We start from the raw sequence: 21,136 nt of genomic DNA, 5'->3' as shown, positions 1-21,136 counted from the left end.
CAATCATTGTAAAATTGTATTCGCTTGTACGTGTTCATCTTACTAGGAATGCATTAAAAGAGCTAAAAGTGAAAGTGGCATTGCTGAAGTTTCATTTTCTTGCTTCTAGTAAAAACACCAAATAAATACTAACGCCAAGATGCTTTGGTATAGAGGTTATCGATTTTATGACGCATACCATTCAAAGCTTTGCAGCAGCATCCATCTCCATTTTCCAAGTGCTTACTAACAAAGTCCATGCAGTTACGAAGGTTCCCTCAAGTAGGATTATTTCAATACCATGTTTTTTGTCATTTTTTGAAAAAGAAGATTGTGTTGTGACGAGTAATTTGCATTATGTACAATGCTCTTGTTCTTGTTTATGAAGTGGGCAGTGTCATTGCCTAAATATGTGTAAGGTCGTGCTTTGATTACCCAGTGGGGAAGGACGCAAAACTTTAGCAAAGAGTCCGTAAACTGTGTGGTATGCCAGCAGGTTATAGCTCTCTGAGCTAGCCTCTTGGATCCCAATCCATCAGTGGCATATGTTACATGTCCTTCCCCTTCCTATTTCAACTGTCACATTATGTGCCGCTTACACATTTTTCACTTACCATAAAGTGATGCGTTGGCCGGGAATCGAACCCGGGTCAACTGCTTGGAAGGCAGCTATGCTTGCCACTATACCACCAACGCAACCATGAGAGCTAAAAGTTCTCGTGTTGGGGTCATTCCAGTCACCAAGAGAGTGGTCATGGTCTTTGAGGGTTACATGACTGCAAGGCCATGTATTTGACATTCATCAAAGAAATGTGAACTGAAAAGATGAAAAATCATAATATGCTGGCACCTCTCACAGTTTCAGTAGTGGTTTGTTCATCACATCTATTCGGAGAATGCGTCATGAGCTCTCCACATTGCATAATAAACGAAAATGCCACATCACTACAAATTTCAACAAATGTATATAATGATGATGAAATATTGCACCTCAAATAATGCAGAGATTGCATGCTATTTTTTGTGGATCTCTAGCAAACATTGGCTTGTCCTGTTTCTTTCCAATTTGAAAGCAGCTCTTCAATCCTGTAAGAGAAGTCATTGTATACTTGTAACTTTCACTCTGTTTTGTTAAAAAATTGTGCAAAGAACACAAGGATAAGAAAAGAATTTGCCCTTTGCGATTCCTTTAAGAACTTGAACTTTTGAATTGAGAATATAAAATGGATCTCAATCACTGTAAAATTGTATTCGCTTGTACGTGGTACACTATACCACTATACCACCAACCCTCGTTGAGGGGTACATAACTGCAAGGCCCTGTCTATGACATTCATCAAAGAATTGTGAACTTCAACAGCAAAAGATGAGAAATCATAATATGCTGGCACCTCTCACAGTTTCAGTAATGATGTGTTCATCACATCTATACGGAGAATGCATCATGAGCTCTCCACATTGCATAATAAACGAAAATGCCACAGCACTACTAATTTCAACAAATGTATCCAATGATGATGAAATATTGCACCTCAAATAATGCACAGATTGCATGCTATTTTTTGTGGCTCTCTAGCAAACATTGGCTTGTCCTGTTTCTTTTCAATTTGAAAGCAGCTCTTCAGTCCTTTAAGCCTGGTTATTGTATTCTTGCAACTTTTAGTCTGTTTTGTTCAAAAATTGTGCAAAGAACACAAGGATAAGAAAAGAATTTGCCCTTTGAGATTCCTTTAAGAACTTGAACTTTTGAAGTGAGAATATAAAATGGATCTCAATCATTGTAAAATTGTATTCGCTTGTACGTGTTCATCTTACTAGGAATGCATTAAAAGAGCTAAAAGTGAAAGTGGCATTGCTGAAGTTTCATTTTCTTGCTTCTAGTAAAAACACCAAATAAATACTAACGCCAAGATGCTTTGGTATAGAGGTTATCGATTTTATGACGCATACCATTCAAAGCTTTGCAGCAGCATCCATCTCCATTTTCCAAGTGCTTACTAACAAAGTCCATGCAGTTACGAAGGTTCCCTCAAGTAGGATTATTTCAATACCATGTTTTTTGTCATTTTTTGAAAAAGAAGATTGTGTTGTGACGAGTAATTTGCATTATGTACAATGCTCTTGTTCTTGTTTATGAAGTGGGCAGTGTCATTGCCTAAATATGTGTAAGGTCGTGCTTTGATTACCCAGTGGGGAAGGACGCAAAACTTTAGCAAAGACTCCGTAAACTGTGTGGTATGCCAGCAGGTTATAGCTCGCTGAGCTAGCCTCTTGGATCCCAATCCATCAGTGGCATATGTTACATGTCCTTCCCCTTCCTATTTCAACTGTCACATTATGTGCCGCTTACACATTTTTCACTTACCATAAAGTGATGCGTTGGCCGGGAATCGAACCCGGGTCAACTGCTTGGAAGGTAGCTATGCTTGCCACTATACCACCAACGCAACCGTGAGAGCTAAAAGTTCTCGTGTTGGGGTCATTCCAGTCACCAAGAGAGTGGTCATGGTCTTTGAGGGTTACATGACTGCAAGGCCATGTATTTGACATTCATCAAAGAAATGTGAACTGAAAAGATGAAAAATCATAATATGCTGGCACCTCTCACAGTTTCAGTAGTGGTTTGTTCATCACATCTATTCGGAGAATGCGTCATGAGCTCTCCACATTGCATAATAAACGATAATGCCACATCACTACAAATTTCAACAAATGTATATAATGATGATGAAATATTGCACCTCAAATAATGCAGAGATTGCATGCTATTTTTTGTGGATCTCTAGCAAACATTGGCTTGTCCTGTTTCTTTCCAATTTGAAAGCAGCTCTTCAATCCTGTAAGAGAAGTCATTGTATACTTGTAACTTTCACTCTGTTTTGTTAAAAAATTGTGCAAAGAACACAAGGATAAGAAAAGAATTTGCCCTTTGCGATTCCTTTAAGAACTTGAACTTTTGAATTGAGAATATAAAATGGATCTCAATCACTGTAAAATTGTATTCGCTTGTACGTGGTACACTATACCACTATACCACCAACCCTCGTTGAGGGGTACATAACTGCAAGGCCCTGTCTATGACATTCATCAAAGAATTGTGAACTTCAACAGCAAAAGATGAGAAATCATAATATGCTGGCACCTCTCACAGTTTCAGTAATGATGTGTTCATCACATCTATACGGAGAATGCATCATGAGCTCTCCACATTGCATAATAAACGAAAATGCCACAGCACTACTCATTTCAACAAATGTATCCAATGATGATGAAATATTGCACCTCAAATAATGCACAGATTGCATGCTATTTTTTGTGGCTCTCTAGCAAACATTGGCTTGTCCTGTTTCTTTTCAATTTGAAAGCAGCTCTTCAGTCCTTTAAGCCTGGTTATTGTATTCTTGCAACTTTTAGTCTGTTTTGTTCAAAAATTGTGCAAAGAACACAAGGATAAGAAAAGAATTTGCCCTTTGAGATTCCTTTAAGAACTTGAACTTTTGAAGTGAGAATATAAAATGGATCTCAATCATTGTAAAATTGTATTCGCTTGTACGTGTTCATCTTACTAGGAATGCATTAAAAGAGCTAAAAGTGAAAGTGGCATTGCTGAAGTTTCATTTTCTTGCTTCTAGTAAAAACACCAAATAAATACTAACGCCAAGATGCTTTGGTATAGAGGTTATCGATTTTATGACGCATACCATTCAAAGCTTTGCAGCAGCATCCATCTCCATTTTCCAAGTGCTTACTAACAAAGTCCATGCAGTTACGAAGGTTCCCTCAAGTAGGATTATTTCAATACCATGTTTTTTGTCATTTTTTGAAAAAGAAGATTGTGTTGTGACGAGTAATTTGCATTATGTACAATGCTCTTGTTCTTGTTTATGAAGTGGGCAGTGTCATTGCCTAAATATGTGTAAGGTCGTGCTTTGATTACCCAGTGGGGAAGGACGCAAAACTTTAGCAAAGAGTCCGTAAACTGTGTGGTATGCCAGCAGGTTATAGCTCGCTGAGCTAGCCTCTTGGATCCCAATCCATCAGTGGCATATGTTACATGTCCTTCCCCTTCCTATTTCAACTGTCACATTATGTGCCGCTTACACATTTTTCACTTACCATAAAGTGATGCGTTGGCCGGGAATCGAACCCGGGTCAACTGCTTGGAAGGTAGCTATGCTTGCCACTATACCACCAACGCAACCGTGAGAGCTAAAAGTTCTCGTGTTGGGGTCATTCCAGTCACCAAGAGAGTGGTCATGGTCTTTGAGGGTTACATGACTGCAAGGCCATGTATTTGACATTCATCAAAGAAATGTGAACTGAAAAGATGAAAAATCATAATATGCTGGCACCTCTCACAGTTTCAGTAGTGGTTTGTTCATCACATCTATTCGGAGAATGCGTCATGAGCTCTCCACATTGCATAATAAACGAAAATGCCACATCACTACAAATTTCAACAAATGTATATAATGATGATGAAATATTGCACCTCAAATAATGCAGAGATTGCATGCTATTTTTTGTGGATCTCTAGCAAACATTGGCTTGTCCTGTTTCTTTCCAATTTGAAAGCAGCTCTTCAATCCTGTAAGAGAAGTCATTGTATACTTGTAACTTTCACTCTGTTTTGTTAAAAAATTGTGCAAAGAACACAAGGATAAGAAAAGAATTTGCCCTTTGCGATTCCTTTAAGAACTTGAACTTTTGAATTGAGAATATAAAATGGATCTCAATCACTGTAAAATTGTATTCGCTTGTACGTGGTACACTATACCACTATACCACCAACCCTCGTTGAGGGGTTCATAACTGCAAGGCCCTGTCTATGACATTCATCAAAGAATTGTGAACTTCAACAGCAAAAGATGAGAAATCATAATATGCTGGCACCTCTCACAGTTTCAGTAATGATGTGTTCATCACATCTATACGGAGAATGCATCATGAGCTCTCCACATTGCATAATAAACGAAAATGCCACAGCACTACTCATTTCAACAAATGTATCCAATGATGATGAAATATTGCACCTCAAATAATGCACAGATTGCATGCTATTTTTTGTGGCTCTCTAGCAAACATTGGCTTGTCCTGTTTCTTTTCAATTTGAAAGCAGCTCTTCAGTCCTTTAAGCCTGGTTATTGTATTCTTGCAACTTTTAGTCTGTTTTGTTCAAAAATTGTGCAAAGAACACAAGGATAAGAAAAGAATTTGCCCTTTGAGATTCCTTTAAGAACTTGAACTTTTGAAGTGAGAATATAAAATGGATCTCAATCATTGTAAAATTGTATTCGCTTGTACGTGTTCATCTTACTAGGAATGCATTAAAAGAGCTAAAAGTGAAAGTGGCATTGCTGAAGTTTCATTTTCTTGCTTCTAGTAAAAACACCAAATAAATACTAACGCCAAGATGCTTTGGTATAGAGGTTATCGATTTTATGACGCATACCATTCAAAGCTTTGCAGCAGCATCCATCTCCATTTTCCAAGTGCTTACTAACAAAGTCCATGCAGTTACGAAGGTTCCCTCAAGTAGGATTATTTCAATACCATGTTTTTTGTCATTTTTTGAAAAAGAAGATTGTGTTGTGACGAGTAATTTGCATTATGTACAATGCTCTTGTTCTTGTTTATGAAGTGGGCAGTGTCATTGCCTAAATATGTGTAAGGTCGTGCTTTGATTACCCAGTGGGGAAGGACGCAAAACTTTAGCAAAGAGTCCGTAAACTGTGTGGTATGCCAGCAGGTTATAGCTCGCTGAGCTAGCCTCTTGGATCCCAATCCATCAGTGGCATATGTTACATGTCCTTCCCCTTCCTATTTCAACTGTCACATTATGTGCCGCTTACACATTTTTCACTTACCATAAAGTGATGCGCTGGCCGGGAATCGAACCCGGGTCAACTGCTTGGAAGGCAGCTATGCTTGCCACTATACCACCAACGCAACCGTGAGAGCTAAAAGTTCTCGTGTTGGGGTCATTCCAGTCACCAAGAGAGTGGTCATGGTCTTTGAGGGTTACATGACTGCAAGGCCATGTATTTGACATTCATCAAAGAAATGTGAACTGAAAAGATGAAAAATCATAATATGCTGGCACCTCTCACAGTTTCAGTAGTGGTTTGTTCATCACATCTATTCGGAGAATGCGTCATGAGCTCTCCACATTGCATAATAAACGAAAATGCCACATCACTACAAATTTCAACAAATGTATATAATGATGATGAAATATTGCACCTCAAATAATGCAGAGATTGCATGCTATTTTTTGTGGATCTCTAGCAAACATTGGCTTGTCCTGTTTCTTTCCAATTTGAAAGCAGCTCTTCAATCCTGTAAGAGAAGTCATTGTATACTTGTAACTTTCACTGTGTTTTGTTAAAAAATTGTGCAAAGAACACAAGGATAAGAAAAGAATTTGCCCTTTGCGATTCCTTTAAGAACTTGAACTTTTGAATTGAGAATATAAAATGGATCTCAATCATTGTAAAATTGTATTCGCTTGTACGTGGTACACTATACCACTATACCACCAACCCTCGTTGAGGGGTACATAACTGCAAGGCCCTGTCTATGACATTCATCAAAGAATTGTGAACTTCAACAGCAAAAGATGAGAAATCATAATATGCTGGCACCTCTCACAGTTTCAGCAATGATGTGTTCATCACATCTATACGGAGAATGCATCATGAGCTCTCCACATTGCATAATAAACGAAAATGCCACAGCACTACTAATTTCAACAAATGTATCCAATGATGATGAAATATTGCACCTCAAATAATGCACAGATTGCATGCTATTTTTTGTGGCTCTCTAGCAAACATTGGCTTGTCCTGTTTCTTTTCAATTTGAAAGCAGCTCTTCAGTCCTTTAAGCCTGGTTATTGTATTCTTGCAACTTTTAGTCTGTTTTGTTCAAAAATTGTGCAAAGAACACAAGGATAAGAAAAGAATTTGCCCTTTGAGATTCCTTTAAGAACTTGAACTTTTGAAGTGAGAATATAAAATGGATCTCAATCATTGTAAAATTGTATTCGCTTGTACGTGTTCATCTTACTAGGAATGCATTAAAAGAGCTAAAAGTGAAAGTGGCATTGCTGAAGTTTCATTTTCTTGCTTCTAGTAAAAACACCAAATAAATACTAACGCCAAGATGCTTTGGTATAGAGGTTATCGATTTTATGACGCATACCATTCAAAGCTTTGCAGCAGCATCCATCTCCATTTTCCAAGTGCTTACTAACAAAGTCCATGCAGTTACGAAGGTTCCCTCAAGTAGGATTATTTCAATACCATGTTTTTTGTCATTTTTTGAAAAAGAAGATTGTGTTGTGACGAGTAATTTGCATTATGTACAATGCTCTTGTTCTTGTTTATGAAGTGGGCAGTGTCATTGCCTAAATATGTGTAAGGTCGTGCTTTGATTACCCAGTGGGGAAGGACGCAAAACTTTAGCAAAGACTCCGTAAACTGTGTGGTATGCCAGCAGGTTATAGCTCGCTGAGCTAGCCTCTTGGATCCCAATCCATCAGTGGCATATGTTACATGTCCTTCCCCTTCCTATTTCAACTGTCACATTATGTGCCGCTTACACATTTTTCACTTACCATAAAGTGATGCGTTGGCCGGGAATCGAACCCGGGTCAACTGCTTGGAAGGCAGCTATGCTTGCCACTATACCACCAACGCAACCGTGAGAGCTAAAAGTTCTCGTGTTGGGGTCATTCCAGTCACCAAGAGAGTGGTCATGGTCTTTGAGGGTTACATGACTGCAAGGCCATGTATTTGACATTCATCAAAGAAATGTGAACTGAAAAGATGAAAAATCATAATATGCTGGCACCTCTCACAGTTTCAGTAGTGGTTTGTTCATCACATCTATTCGGAGAATGCGTCATGAGCTCTCCACATTGCATAATAAACGAAAATGCCACATCACTACAAATTTCAACAAATGTATATAATGATGATGAAATATTGCACCTCAAATAATGCAGAGATTGCATGCTATTTTTTGTGGATCTCTAGCAAACATTGGCTTGTCCTGTTTCTTTCCAATTTGAAAGCAGCTCTTCAATCCTGTAAGAGAAGTCATTGTATACTTGTAACTTTCACTCTGTTTTGTTAAAAAATTGTGCAAAGAACACAAGGATAAGAAAAGAATTTGCCCTTTGCGATTCCTTTAAGAACTTGAACTTTTGAATTGAGAATATAAAATGGATCTCAATCACTGTAAAATTGTATTCGCTTGTACGTGGTACACTATACCACTATACCACCAACCCTCGTTGAGGGGTACATAACTGCAAGGCCCTGTCTATGACATTCATCAAAGAATTGTGAACTTCAACAGCAAAAGATGAGAAATCATAATATGCTGGCACCTCTCACAGTTTCAGCAATGATGTGTTCATCACATCTATACGGAGAATGCATCATGAGCTCTCCACATTGCATAATAAACGAAAATGCCACAGCACTACTAATTTCAACAAATGTATCCAATGATGATGAAATATTGCACCTCAAATAATGCACAGATTGCATGCTATTTTTTGTGGCTCTCTAGCAAACATTGGCTTGTCCTGTTTCTTTTCAATTTGAAAGCAGCTCTTCAGTCCTTTAAGCCTGGTTATTGTATTCTTGCAACTTTTAGTCTGTTTTGTTCAAAAATTGTGCAAAGAACACAAGGATAAGAAAAGAATTTGCCCTTTGAGATTCCTTTAAGAACTTGAACTTTTGAAGTGAGAATATAAAATGGATCTCAATCATTGTAAAATTGTATTCGCTTGTACGTGTTCATCTTACTAGGAATGCATTAAAAGAGCTAAAAGTGAAAGTGGCATTGCTGAAGTTTCATTTTCTTGCTTCTAGTAAAAACACCAAATAAATACTAACGCCAAGATGCTTTGGTATAGAGGTTATCGATTTTATGACGCATACCATTCAAAGCTTTGCAGCAGCATCCATCTCCATTTTCCAAGTGCTTACTAACAAAGTCCATGCAGTTACGAAGGTTCCCTCAAGTAGGATTATTTCAATACCATGTTTTTTGTCATTTTTTGAAAAAGAAGATTGTGTTGTGACGAGTAATTTGCATTATGTACAATGCTCTTGTTCTTGTTTATGAAGTGGGCAGTGTCATTGCCTAAATATGTGTAAGGTCGTGCTTTGATTACCCAGTGGGGAAGGACGCAAAACTTTAGCAAAGACTCCGTAAACTGTGTGGTATGCCAGCAGGTTATAGCTCGCTGAGCTAGCCTCTTGGATCCCAATCCATCAGTGGCATATGTTACATGTCCTTCCCCTTCCTATTTCAACTGTCACATTATGTGCCGCTTACACATTTTTCACTTACCATAAAGTGATGCGTTGGCCGGGAATCGAACCCGGGTCAACTGCTTGGAAGGCAGCTATGCTTGCCACTATACCACCAACGCAACCGTGAGAGCTAAAAGTTCTCGTGTTGGGGTCATTCCAGTCACCAAGAGAGTGGTCATGGTCTTTGAGGGTTACATGACTGCAAGGCCATGTATTTGACATTCATCAAAGAAATGTGAACTGAAAAGATGAAAAATCATAATATGCTGGCACCTCTCACAGTTTCAGTAGTGGTTTGTTCATCACATCTATTCGGAGAATGCGTCATGAGCTCTCCACATTGCATAATAAACGAAAATGCCACATCACTACAAATTTCAACAAATGTATATAATGATGATGAAATATTGCACCTCAAATAATGCAGAGATTGCATGCTATTTTTTGTGGATCTCTAGCAAACATTGGCTTGTCCTGTTTCTTTCCAATTTGAAAGCAGCTCTTCAATCCTGTAAGAGAAGTCATTGTATACTTGTAACTTTCACTCTGTTTTGTTAAAAAATTGTGCAAAGAACACAAGGATAAGAAAAGAATTTGCCCTTTGCGATTCCTTTAAGAACTTGAACTTTTGAATTGAGAATATAAAATGGATCTCAATCACTGTAAAATTGTATTCGCTTGTACGTGGTACACTATACCACTATACCACCAACCCTCGTTGAGGGGTACATAACTGCAAGGCCCTGTCTATGACATTCATCAAAGAATTGTGAACTTCAACAGCAAAAGATGAGAAATCATAATATGCTGGCACCTCTCACAGTTTCAGCAATGATGTGTTCATCACATCTATACGGAGAATGCATCATGAGCTCTCCACATTGCATAATAAACGAAAATGCCACAGCACTACTAATTTCAACAAATGTATCCAATGATGATGAAATATTGCACCTCAAATAATGCACAGATTGCATGCTATTTTTTGTGGCTCTCTAGCAAACATTGGCTTGTCCTGTTTCTTTTCAATTTGAAAGCAGCTCTTCAGTCCTTTAAGCCTGGTTATTGTATTCTTGCAACTTTTAGTCTGTTTTGTTCAAAAATTGTGCAAAGAACACAAGGATAAGAAAAGAATTTGCCCTTTGAGATTCCTTTAAGAACTTGAACTTTTGAAGTGAGAATATAAAATGGATCTCAATCATTGTAAAATTGTATTCGCTTGTACGTGTTCATCTTACTAGGAATGCATTAAAAGAGCTAAAAGTGAAAGTGGCATTGCTGAAGTTTCATTTTCTTGCTTCTAGTAAAAACACCAAATAAATACTAACGCCAAGATGCTTTGGTATAGAGGTTATCGATTTTATGACGCATACCATTCAAAGCTTTGCAGCAGCATCCATCTCCATTTTCCAAGTGCTTACTAACAAAGTCCATGCAGTTACGAAGGTTCCCTCAAGTAGGATTATTTCAATACCATGTTTTTTGTCATTTTTTGAAAAAGAAGATTGTGTTGTGACGAGTAATTTGCATTATGTACAATGCTCTTGTTCTTGTTTATGAAGTGGGCAGTGTCATTGCCTAAATATGTGTAAGGTCGTGCTTTGATTACCCAGTGGGGAAGGACGCAAAACTTTAGCAAAGACTCCGTAAACTGTGTGGTATGCCAGCAGGTTATAGCTCGCTGAGCTAGCCTCTTGGATCCCAATCCATCAGTGGCATATGTTACATGTCCTTCCCCTTCCTATTTCAACTGTCACATTATGTGCCGCTTACACATTTTTCACTTACCATAAAGTGATGCGTTGGCCGGGAATCGAACCCGGGTCAACTGCTTGGAAGGCAGCTATGCTTGCCACTATACCACCAACGCAACCGTGAGAGCTAAAAGTTCTCGTGTTGGGGTCATTCCAGTCACCAAGAGAGTGGTCATGGTCTTTGAGGGTTACATGACTGCAAGGCCATGTATTTGACATTCATCAAAGAAATGTGAACTGAAAAGATGAAAAATCATAATATGCTGGCACCTCTCACAGTTTCAGTAGTGGTTTGTTCATCACATCTATTCGGAGAATGCGTCATGAGCTCTCCACATTGCATAATAAACGAAAATGCCACATCACTACAAATTTCAACAAATGTATATAATGATGATGAAATATTGCACCTCAAATAATGCAGAGATTGCATGCTATTTTTTGTGGATCTCTAGCAAACATTGGCTTGTCCTGTTTCTTTCCAATTTGAAAGCAGCTCTTCAATCCTGTAAGAGAAGTCATTGTATACTTGTAACTTTCACTCTGTTTTGTTAAAAAATTGTGCAAAGAACACAAGGATAAGAAAAGAATTTGCCCTTTGCGATTCCTTTAAGAACTTGAACTTTTGAATTGAGAATATAAAATGGATCTCAATCACTGTAAAATTGTATTCGCTTGTACGTGGTACACTATACCACTATACCACCAACCCTCGTTGAGGGGTACATAACTGCAAGGCCCTGTCTATGACATTCATCAAAGAATTGTGAACTTCAACAGCAAAAGATGAGAAATCATAATATGCTGGCACCTCTCACAGTTTCAGTAATGATGTGTTCATCACATCTATACGGAGAATGCATCATGAGCTCTCCACATTGCATAATAAACGAAAATGCCACAGCACTACTAATTTCAACAAATGTATCCAATGATGATGAAATATTGCACCTCAAATAATGCACAGATTGCATGCTATTTTTTGTGGCTCTCTAGCAAACATTGGCTTGTCCTGTTTCTTTTCAATTTGAAAGCAGCTCTTCAGTCCTTTAAGCCTGGTTATTGTATTCTTGCAACTTTTAGTCTGTTTTGTTCAAAAATTGTGCAAAGAACACAAGGATAAGAAAAGAATTTGCCCTTTGAGATTCCTTTAAGAACTTGAACTTTTGAAGTGAGAATATAAAATGGATCTCAATCATTGTAAAATTGTATTCGCTTGTACGTGTTCATCTTACTAGGAATGCATTAAAAGAGCTAAAAGTGAAAGTGGCATTGCTGAAGTTTCATTTTCTTGCTTCTAGTAAAAACACCAAATAAATACTAACGCCAAGATGCTTTGGTATAGAGGTTATCGATTTTATGACGCATACCATTCAAAGCTTTGCAGCAGCATCCATCTCCATTTTCCAAGTGCTTACTAACAAAGTCCATGCAGTTACGAAGGTTCCCTCAAGTAGGATTATTTCAATACCATGTTTTTTGTCATTTTTTGAAAAAGAAGATTGTGTTGTGACGAGTAATTTGCATTATGTACAATGCTCTTGTTCTTGTTTATGAAGTGGGCAGTGTCATTGCCTAAATATGTGTAAGGTCGTGCTTTGATTACCCAGTGGGGAAGGACGCAAAACTTTAGCAAAGAGTCCGTAAACTGTGTGGTATGCCAGCAGGTTATAGCTCGCTGAGCTAGCCTCTTGGATCCCAATCCATCAGTGGCATATGTTACATGTCCTTCCCCTTCCTATTTCAACTGTCACATTATGTGCCGCTTACACATTTTTCACTTACCATAAAGTGATGCGTTGGCCGGGAATCGAACCCGGGTCAACTGCTTGGAAGGCAGCTATGCTTGCCACTATACCACCAACGCAACCGTGAGAGCTAAAAGTTCTCGTGTTGGGGTCATTCCAGTCACCAAGAGAGTGGTCATGGTCTTTGAGGGTTACATGACTGCAAGGCCATGTATTTGACATTCATCAAAGAAATGTGAACTGAAAAGATGAAAAATCATAATATGCTGGCACCTCTCACAGTTTCAGTAGTGGTTTGTTCATCACATCTATTCGGAGAATGCGTCATGAGCTCTCCACATTGCATAATAAACGAAAATGCCACATCACTACAAATTTCAACAAATGTATATAATGATGATGAAATATTGCACCTCAAATAATGCAGAGATTGCATGCTATTTTTTGTGGATCTCTAGCAAACATTGGCTTGTCCTGTTTCTTTCCAATTTGAAAGCAGCTCTTCAATCCTGTAAGAGAAGTCATTGTATACTTGTAACTTTCACTCTGTTTTGTTAAAAAATTGTGCAAAGAACACAAGGATAAGAAAAGAATTTGCCCTTTGCGATTCCTTTAAGAACTTGAACTTTTGAATTGAGAATATAAAATGGATCTCAATCATTGTAAAATTGTATTCGCTTGTACGTGGTACACTATACCACTATACCACCAACCCTCGTTGAGGGGTACATAACTGCAAGGCCCTGTCTATGACATTCATCAAAGAATTGTGAACTTCAACAGCAAAAGATGAGAAATCATAATATGCTGGCACCTCTCACAGTTTCAGTAATGATGTGTTCATCACATCTATACGGAGAATGCATCATGAGCTCTCCACATTGCATAATAAACGAAAATGCCACAGCACTACTCATTTCAACAAATGTATCCAATGATGATGAAATATTGCACCTCAAATAATGCACAGATTGCATGCTATTTTTTGTGGCTCTCTAGCAAACATTGGCTTGTCCTGTTTCTTTTCAATTTGAAAGCAGCTCTTCAGTCCTTTAAGCCTGGTTATTGTATTCTTGCAACTTTTAGTCTGTTTTGTTCAAAAATTGTGCAAAGAACACAAGGATAAGAAAAGAATTTGCCCTTTGAGATTCCTTTAAGAACTTGAACTTTTGAAGTGAGAATATAAAATGGATCTCAATCATTGTAAAATTGTATTCGCTTGTACGTGTTCATCTTACTAGGAATGCATTAAAAGAGCTAAAAGTGAAAGTGGCATTGCTGAAGTTTCATTTTCTTGCTTCTAGTAAAAACACCAAATAAATACTAACGCCAAGATGCTTTGGTATAGAGGTTATCGATTTTATGACGCATACCATTCAAAGCTTTGCAGCAGCATCCATCTCCATTTTCCAAGTGCTTACTAACAAAGTCCATGCAGTTACGAAGGTTCCCTCAAGTAGGATTATTTCAATACCATGTTTTTTGTCATTTTTTGAAAAAGAAGATTGTGTTGTGACGAGTAATTTGCATTATGTACAATGCTCTTGTTCTTGTTTATGAAGTGGGCAGTGTCATTGCCTAAATATGTGTAAGGTCGTGCTTTGATTACCCAGTGGGGAAGGACGCAAAGCTTTAGCAAAGAGTCCGTAAACTGTGTGGTATGCCAGCAGGTTATAGCTCGCTGAGCTAGCCTCTTGGATCCCAATCCATCAGTGGCATATGTTACATGTCCTTCCCCTTCCTATTTCAACTGTCACATTATGTGCCGATTACACATTTTTCACTTACCATAAAGTGATGCGTTGGCCGGGAATCGAACCCGGGTCAACTGCTTGGAAGGCAGCTATGCTTGCCACTATACCACCAACACTACCTTGAGAGCTAAAAGTTCTCGTGTTGGGGTCATTCCAGTCACCAAGAGAGTGGTCATGGTCTTTGAGGGTTACATGACTGCAAGGCCATGTATTTGACATTCATCAAAGAAATGTGAACTGAAAAGATGAAAAATCATAATATGCTGGCACCTCTCACAGTTTCAGTAGTGGTTTGTTCATCACATCTATTCGGAGAATGCGTCATGAGCTCTCCACATTGCATAATAAACGAAAATGCCACATCACTACAAATTTCAACAAATGTATATAATGATGATGAAATATTGCACCTCAAATAATGCAGAGATTGCATGCTATTTTTTGTGGATCTCTAGCAAACATTGGCTTGTCCTGTTTCTTTCCAATTTGAAAGCAGCTCTTCAATCCTGTAAGAGAAGTCATTGTATACTTGTAACTTTCACTGTGTTTTGTTAAAAAATTGTGCAAAGAACACAAGGATAAGAAAAGAATTTGCCCTTTGCGATTCCTTTAAGAACTTGAACTTTTGAATTGAGAATATAAAATGGATCTCAATCATTGTAAAATTGTATTCGCTTGTACGTGGTACACTATACCACTAAACCACCAACCCTCGTTGAGGGGTACATAACTGCAAGGCCCTGTCTATGACATTCATCAAAGAATTGTGAACTTCAACAGCAAAAGATGAGAAATCATAATATGCTGGCACCTCTCACAGTTTCAGTAATGATGTGTTCATCACATCTATACGGAGAATGCATCATGAGCTCTCCACATTGCATAATAAACGAAAATGCCACAGCACTACTAATTTCAACAAATGTATCCAATGATGATGAAATATTGCACCTCAAATAATGCACAGATTGCATGCTATTTTTGTGGCTCTCTAGCAAACATTGGCTTGTCCTGTTTCTTTTCAATTTGAAAGCAGCTCTTCAGTCCTTTAAGCCTGGTTATTGTATTCTTGCAACTTTTAGTCTGTTTTGTTCAAAAATTGTGCAAAGAACACAAGGATAAGAAAAGAATTTGCCCTTTGAGATTCCTTTAAGAACTTGAACTTTTGAAGTGAGAATATAAAATGGATCTCAATCATTATAAAATTGTATTCGCTTGTACGTGTTCATCTTACTAGGAATGCATTAAAAGTGCTAAAAGTGAAAGTGGCATTGCTGAAGTTTCATTTTCTTGCTTCTAGTAAAAACACCAAATAAATACTAACGCCAAGATGCTTTGGTATAGAGGTTATCGATTTTATGACGCATACCATTCAAAGCTTTGCAGCAGCATCCATCTCCATTTTCCAAGTGCTTACTAACAAAGTCCATGCAGTTACGAAGTTTCCCTCAAGTAGGATTATTTCAATACCATGTTTTTTGTCATTTTTTTGAAAAAGAAGATTGTGTTGTGACGAGCAATTTGCATTATGTACAATGCTCTTGTTCTTGTTTATGAAGTGGGCAGTGTCATTGCCTAAATATGTGTAAGGTCGTGCTTTGATTACCCAGTGGGGAAGGACGCAAAACTTTAGCAAAGAGTCCGTAAACTGTGTGGCATGCCAGCAGCTTATAGATCGCTGACCTAGTCTCTTGGATCCCAATCCATCAGTGGCATATGTTACATGTCCTTCCCCTTCCTATTTCAACTGTCACATTATGTGCCGCTTACACATTTTTCACTTACCATAAAGTGATGCGTTGGCCGGGAATCGAACCCGGGTCAACTGCTTGGAAGGCAGCTATGCTTGCCACTATACCACCAACGCAACCGTGAGAGATAAAAGTTCTCGTGTTGGGGTCATTCCAGTCACCAAGAGAGTGGTCATGGTCTTTGAGGGTTACATGACTGCAAGGCCATGTATTTGACATTCATCAAAGAAATGTGAACTGAAAAGATGAAAAATCATAATATGCTGGCACCTCTCACAGTTTCAGTAGTGGTTTGTTCATCACATCTATTCGGAGAATGCGTCATGAGCTCTCCACATTGCATAATAAACGAAAATGCCACATCACTACAAATTTCAACAAATGTATATAATGATGATGAAATATTGCACCTCAAATAATGCAGAGATTGCATGCTATTTTTTGTGGATCTCTAGCAAACATTGGCTTGTCCTGTTTCTTTCCAATTTGAAAGCAGCTCTTCAATCCTGTAAGAGAAGTCATTGTATACTTGTAACTTTCACTGTGTTTTGTTAAAAAATTGTGCAAAGAACACAAGGATAAGAAAAGAATTTGCCCTTTGCGATTCCTTTAAGAACTTGAACTTTTGAATTGAGAATATAAAATGGATCTCAATCATTGTAAAATTGTATTCGCTTGTACGTGGTACACTATACCACTAAACCACCAACCCTCGTTGAGGGGTACATAACTGCAAGGCCCTGTCTATGACATTCATCAAAGAATTGTGAACTTCAACAGCAAAAGATGAGAAATCATAATATGCTGGCACCTCTCACAGTTTCAGTAATGATGTGTTCATCACATCTATACGGAGAATGCATCATGAGCTCTCCACATTGCATAATAAACGAAAATGCCACAGCACTACTAATTTCAACAAATGTATCCAATGATGATGAAATATTGCACCTCAAATAATGCACAGATTGCATGCTATTTTTGTGGCTCTCTAGCAAACATTGGCTTGTCCTGTTTCTTTTCAATTTGAAAGCAGCTCTTCAGTCCTTTAAGCCTGGTTATTGTATTCTTGCAACTTTTAGTCTGTTTTGTTCAAAAATTGTGCAAAGAACACAAGGATAAGAAAAGAATTTGCCCTTTGAGATTCCTTTAAGAACTTGAACTTTTGAAGTGAGAATATAAAATGGATCTCAATCATTATAAAATTGTATTCGCTTGTACGTGTTCATCTTACTAGGAATGCATTAAAAGTGCTAAAAGTGAAAGTGGCATTGCTGAAGTTTCATTTTCTTGCTTCTAGTAAAAACACCAAATAAATACTAACGCCAAGATGCTTTGGTATAGAGGTTATCGATTTTATGACGCATACCATTCAAAGCTTTGCAGCAGCATCCATCTCCATTTTCCAAGTGCTTACTAACAAAGTCCATGCAGTTACGAAGTTTCCCTCAAGTAGGATTATTTCAATACCATGTTTTTTGTCATTTTTTGAAAAAGAAGATTGTGTTGTGACGAGCAATTTGCATTATGTACAATGCTCTTGTTCTTGTTTATGAAGTGGGCAGTGTCATTGCCTAAATATGTGTAAGGTCGTGCTTTGATTACCCAGTGGGGAAGGACGCAAAACTTTAGCAAAGAGTCCGTAAACTGTGTGGCATGCCAGCAGCTTATAGATCGCTGACCTAGTCTCTTGGATCCCAATCCATCAGTGGCATATGTTACATGTCCTTCCCCTTCCTATTTCAACTGTCACATTATGTGCCGCTTACACATTTTTCACTTACCTTAAAGTGATGCGTTGGCTGGGAATCGAACCCGGGTCAATTGCTTGGAAGGCAGCTATGCTTGCCACTATACCACCAACGCAACCATAAGAGCTAAAAGTTCTCATGTTGGGGTCATTCCAGTCACCAAGAGAGTGGTCATGGTCTTTGAGGGTTACATGGCTGCAAGGCCATGTATTTGACATTCATCAAAGAAATGTGAACTGAAAAGATGAAAAATCATAATATGCTGGCACCTCTCACAGTTTCAGTAGTGGTTTGCTCATCACATCTATTCGGAGAATGCGTCATGAGCTCTCCACATTGCATAATAAACGAAAATGCCACATCACTACAAATTTCAAAAAATGTATATAATGATGATGAAATATTGCACCTCAAATAATGCAGAGATTGCATGCTATTTTTTGTGGATCTCTAGCAAACATTGGCTTGTCCTGTTTCTTTCCAATTTGAAAGCAGCTCTTCAATCCTGTAAGAGAAGTCATTGTATACTTTTAACTTTCACTCTGTTTTGTTCAAAAATTGTGCAAAGAACACAAGGATAAGAAAAGAATTTGCCCTTTGAGATTCCTTTAATAACTTGAACTTTTGAAGTGAGAATATATAATGGATCTCAATCATTGTAAAATTGTATTCGCTTGTACCTGGTCATCTTACTAGAAATGCATTAAAAGTGCTAAAAGTGAAAGTGGCATTGCTGAAGTTTCATTTTCTTGCTTCTAGTAAAAACACCAAATAAATACTAACACCAAGATGCTTTGGTATAGAGGTTATCGATTTTATGACGAATACCGTTCAAAGCTTTGCAGCAGCATCCATCTCCATTTTCCAAGTGCATACTCACAAAGTCCATCCAGTTACCAAAGTTCCCTCTAGTAAGATTATTTCTTTAGGCATTTAGCATGCCACTTATCTTGCTTATATGCTTTGCTAATGAAACTCTGGTTGTGTGAGGGATAAGCAGCTTGGATACAAGACTTGCTGCTGGAGTAACATGACATCTGATGGTCATCACAACCCCACTGCTGGACCCCCTGTAATTTGCATACTGCACCAACAGGTTGGTTGAAATGTAATGTACATGAGTCTTCACCTAATCCTTCAGCACATTGAATATCCAAGAACTTTTGCAATAATTCTGTTCTTGGACTTCAGCTCAGCTTTTCATTCTATCATCCCAGCGCGACCAAATAGCACACGCATCAATCTCAGAGCGCTGGCCTCAACCTGCCAGTGGATCACTGACTTCCTCACTGGCAGAAAGCCCCTGGTGAGGTTGGGATAGTTCCCAAACCATCAGTACAGGTGTCCCAAATGGTTTTGTACTCTGTCTCATGCTTTTCACACACAAGACTGCACCTCTATATACCCCTCAGTCAACATCCTGAAATTTGCAAATGATACGATTGTCATCGGTCTCATACATGATGGAAGAAGCTTTTTTCCATACGCTTGAGCATGCTTGGCCAATGAAGCCTGTTTCTGATTCTGATTCTGTTATAAAATGTTAGTAAAGTTCTTTATTTGCTTGATCTTTCCTTTGTAACGTAATACAAAATATGCAAGCCTTCAGTTACCACGAAATGCACATTATTCATGTAGCAGTGCTCCTAAATAGAAAGCTAACACCCTCTTTTTTTAGTTTTCATTGATGCTGTTGGGCCATAAAGAGTTATTTTGTTTGAATGACACTCATTCACACCTATTGAGTACCAAGTTGTTAGGGTGGAAGGTGGGGCTATTAAATTACTTCTGTTTGGGTGCTGTTATGAACTAGAAGCTGAGAGATGGTTCAGTGGCTTCTAGCATGAACTAGATATAATGTTTGCATTGCAAATCGTTGGTGGTTTCCATTCACTACCGTTAAAATTTGTAATCCTGCAACAAACTATAAGTATAAATGAGAAAGCATATTATATCTTTATAGCATTTACAGTATTATAGTACTTTCCCCAGCATAACCATTTAGCCTAATAGCAATGAAGCTAAAAGCAATGAAGCTAATATTGTTATTGTTAAGTTTGTCTTTTAGTAAGTTGTTGAACATTGTTGTGATGTTTAAAAAATCTTGCACACTCGATGTATAGTGACTAATGACTTTGTGCACAGATGTCTAGGACACCTAGTGGAAAATACTCTGTAGCTCCTGAGTAATTTCATGTATATGCTCAAAATTGTTCACTTTATCTGAAAAGACCCTGGTGCGTCATGAAATGTAGAGCATGATTGAAAATTCATCTCCATCATGCAAATACACAATATAAAACCCAAAAATAAAAGGCACATTTTGTGATATTTTCTTCTTTATTTGATATGTTCAAATGGAACCTCAATGGCGGAAAAACAAGCCTGGATGTGAATGGATGTCTTAGCCCAAGTGTCTACTTCAATTTGGATCCTGAATGATTATTGTGCTATGTGTACAACTTAAGATAACTAATGTTAAAGTGAACAAGTGTAAATAGTTCAAAAATGAGCTTAAAGCCTAATGTGCACTGACCAATCCTGTGCAGGCGTGCAACTCCTCCCACAGAATCAGACCCTTGTGCCTGTTCATTTAAGGTTGAGATGCATCTGGTATCTGGTTTGAGTAGGAAACATTGAAGAAATTCTTTAATACTGAAAAAATAAGACTTTTATATAATTTTAACAATGGCTGTATACCTGTACGCTCCTAAAAAGTGATTCACAGCAAAGGAAAGAATCAAGAAAATGGTGTAAATTTGTATGGGATGACTCAGTTTGTTATTGGTTGCTGAAGGATAAGCGTAATGTGGAGTATGTTTTTGATGCAGAAAAATGCAAAGTAACGCTTTTCATGATCTCAAATCCATGTGAGACTCATGTTGTTTGATCAGTATGACTGGAAAGAGTTCAGAAGATTGTGCACAGACTTTGACTACATTACCAAGAGAGATGAGCTTAAACTCCACTTGCCTGAATAACAATGAAGGTGATGGATGCATCAATGCAACAGTACTGGCTGTCATTCGAGATGTAATCAGAAACCTGCTGCATAGTTATCAATGAA

General features: G+C 38.0%; 10 non-coding genes across 10 annotated transcripts; all 10 read right to left on the bottom strand.

Moving 5' to 3' along the window:
• Positions 1-603: 603 nt before the first annotated feature.
• On the bottom strand, positions 604-675 carry trnag-ucc (transfer RNA glycine (anticodon UCC)). The gene has a single exon. It is a non-coding gene; the product is annotated as a tRNA-Gly (tRNA).
• Positions 676-2,354: 1,679 nt separating this feature from the next.
• Positions 2,355-2,426, bottom strand: trnag-ucc (transfer RNA glycine (anticodon UCC)). The gene has a single exon. It is a non-coding gene; the product is annotated as a tRNA-Gly (tRNA).
• Positions 2,427-4,105: 1,679 nt separating this feature from the next.
• trnag-ucc (transfer RNA glycine (anticodon UCC)) lies at positions 4,106-4,177 on the bottom strand. Its single transcript has one exon. It is a non-coding gene; the product is annotated as a tRNA-Gly (tRNA).
• Positions 4,178-5,856: 1,679 nt separating this feature from the next.
• On the bottom strand, positions 5,857-5,928 carry trnag-ucc (transfer RNA glycine (anticodon UCC)). The gene has a single exon. It is a non-coding gene; the product is annotated as a tRNA-Gly (tRNA).
• A 1,679-nt stretch (positions 5,929-7,607) lies between these two features.
• On the bottom strand, positions 7,608-7,679 carry trnag-ucc (transfer RNA glycine (anticodon UCC)). The gene has a single exon. It is a non-coding gene; the product is annotated as a tRNA-Gly (tRNA).
• Positions 7,680-9,358: 1,679 nt separating this feature from the next.
• Positions 9,359-9,430, bottom strand: trnag-ucc (transfer RNA glycine (anticodon UCC)). Its single transcript has one exon. It is a non-coding gene; the product is annotated as a tRNA-Gly (tRNA).
• A 1,679-nt stretch (positions 9,431-11,109) lies between these two features.
• trnag-ucc (transfer RNA glycine (anticodon UCC)) lies at positions 11,110-11,181 on the bottom strand. Its single transcript has one exon. It is a non-coding gene; the product is annotated as a tRNA-Gly (tRNA).
• A 1,679-nt stretch (positions 11,182-12,860) lies between these two features.
• Positions 12,861-12,932, bottom strand: trnag-ucc (transfer RNA glycine (anticodon UCC)). Its single transcript has one exon. It is a non-coding gene; the product is annotated as a tRNA-Gly (tRNA).
• A 1,679-nt stretch (positions 12,933-14,611) lies between these two features.
• Positions 14,612-14,683, bottom strand: trnag-ucc (transfer RNA glycine (anticodon UCC)). The gene has a single exon. It is a non-coding gene; the product is annotated as a tRNA-Gly (tRNA).
• Positions 14,684-16,362: 1,679 nt separating this feature from the next.
• trnag-ucc (transfer RNA glycine (anticodon UCC)) lies at positions 16,363-16,434 on the bottom strand. Its single transcript has one exon. It is a non-coding gene; the product is annotated as a tRNA-Gly (tRNA).
• Between the last annotated feature and the right edge of the window lie 4,702 nt (positions 16,435-21,136).

This window comes from Electrophorus electricus, chromosome 5 (genome assembly GCF_041902795.1).
Source record: "Electrophorus electricus isolate QZ-2024a chromosome 5, ASM4190279v1, whole genome shotgun sequence".
In the NCBI taxonomy this organism is placed as follows: Eukaryota; Metazoa; Chordata; class Actinopteri; order Gymnotiformes; family Gymnotidae; genus Electrophorus; species Electrophorus electricus.
Note: the sequence above shows the minus strand (reverse complement) of the source record. Positions and strands in the feature narration are given on the sequence as shown.